The sequence below is a fragment of the Macrobrachium nipponense genome, chromosome 44 (assembly GCF_015104395.2).
Source record: "Macrobrachium nipponense isolate FS-2020 chromosome 44, ASM1510439v2, whole genome shotgun sequence".
Taxonomy (NCBI): domain Eukaryota; kingdom Metazoa; phylum Arthropoda; class Malacostraca; order Decapoda; family Palaemonidae; genus Macrobrachium; species Macrobrachium nipponense.
In genome coordinates, this window is record NC_087221.1 from 25,629,467 (window position 1) to 25,631,278 (window position 1,812).

The window sequence follows — 1,812 nt, forward strand, 5'->3', positions numbered from 1 at the left end:
AGTAAATTATGCAAGAGCTCAGGGCATATTGAAAAGAAAATGTAACTGCAATTTGAAATACAAAATCTTTGATAAAATCTGAAAGATATTAACTAATTCAAGGTTAGGTCTTCAGTTATTCCTTTTGGTTTTTATTTGAAAATAATAAATGCAGGCACTACTTGAACCATAAATAAACAATTTAATAATTTAAATCCCTGTAACAATCGAGCAAACATTACTTTGGTTATCTTGTGATAAGCATGTTCATGGAAATAGACTTTGGCTTTGAGTGTTGGTAGAGGTGGTGACAAATTTAGTTTTGCTAAGAGTCCATCCTTGCATACGTAGCTTTTAATTAGTGCAATGTCTGACCAAACTATCTTAAAATTGACGTTACTCAGTACGGTCTAGTAAACCAGGTTAACAGCCTCCCCCTTCATCATAACCATAACAGAACGGCGGGAGTATTCTTAGAATTAATCAGGTTGAGAGTCTTAGTGTCTATAACTAGGTAGTATATTTCCTCGTAGTTACTGGCTTCCTGACTCTGTAACTATTGGTCATTTTTTAGGGTTATTCCTTGCACACCAGTACAGGTACATTTGAATGTTTTAAGTTCCTTAATGTCGTGAATCAGCGCACGTTTGAGATTGGATGTTAGAATCGGCGCGTTTTCGAGTGGATGTTTGGTTTTTGTATTCTACTGGCGTACTGATTTCCGCTGCCCGAAGATGAGATCAAGGTGATTGAGATATTCTATGCTTGTTGTGTTCCTTAATATTTTGCACCTCTAAGTAGGCAAAGATAGCAAGTCGTTGTCCCCTTACGTTTTCATTAAGTCATGAGTTATTGTCCCAAAATTAATGGATTTTATTGCCATTGATTTTATCGTTCTGTGATCAAATAAATTCAAGAGTTTTGCCGTGAATTATTTAGATTAGTGGGCTATTTTCTATGAACAAATGAGAAACCAAATAATTTAGTATTAAATGTCTTTGACAGCAGCCTCGGAATATGGGATTATGAAATATTGTTCCACGAGGATTTAGTTTCAACTGCAAGTTAAGTTATCAAATTATTATTATAAGTCATCAACTTTATGTAATTTTTTTTTTTTTTGCTTTTTTTTTTTTTTGTTCAAGTGCAATCTTTGATGGCACAGTGACTACGAATTAAAAGTCTTAACGATTTTTAATTACTTTATCATTTTTGTAAATCTTAAATTCAATCTACTTTGAAAAACAGAAAAGCCAAAAATAACAGCTGCTGATCGTATGTCTTACATAAACAAATTTAGCTATTTTAAATGTTTCACCTCACTGCTGTCCATTGAGCTTAAATTTGCCTTAAGTCGAAAATAAAGCATAATGAAGTATTCATTAGACTTGACTATAGTTGCTATAATTTAGCGTTATCTGGCAGATCACATTTTAGTTACTAAGATTTCAAATTTCATATTTCGTCTCTCGAGGAAACATGCATGAATGTGACAGAAGTTCGTGTTAATGATAATTCAAAATATAATGTCGAAGATTTTAGATTATCTGATACTTTAAATTTCTGGCTTATGTAGATACACGGTTAAATGTATTCAAACGAAATTCGTGGATGAAATAAAATTATATTGTGCGCTTAAAATGTTTTGATATACCCAATGTCAGGTATATTTAGCAGAACGTTCATAGTACATACCAATATCAAATGGGTTTGCATAAACCATTCCGCTAGATAACTAGTAGTTTTTAGGCCTCTGAAGGGTATCATAATTTTATATAGTAGGCCATCATTTGACTACGTATTGTAATGTCAGTTTGTTTCCAAGAAATATGA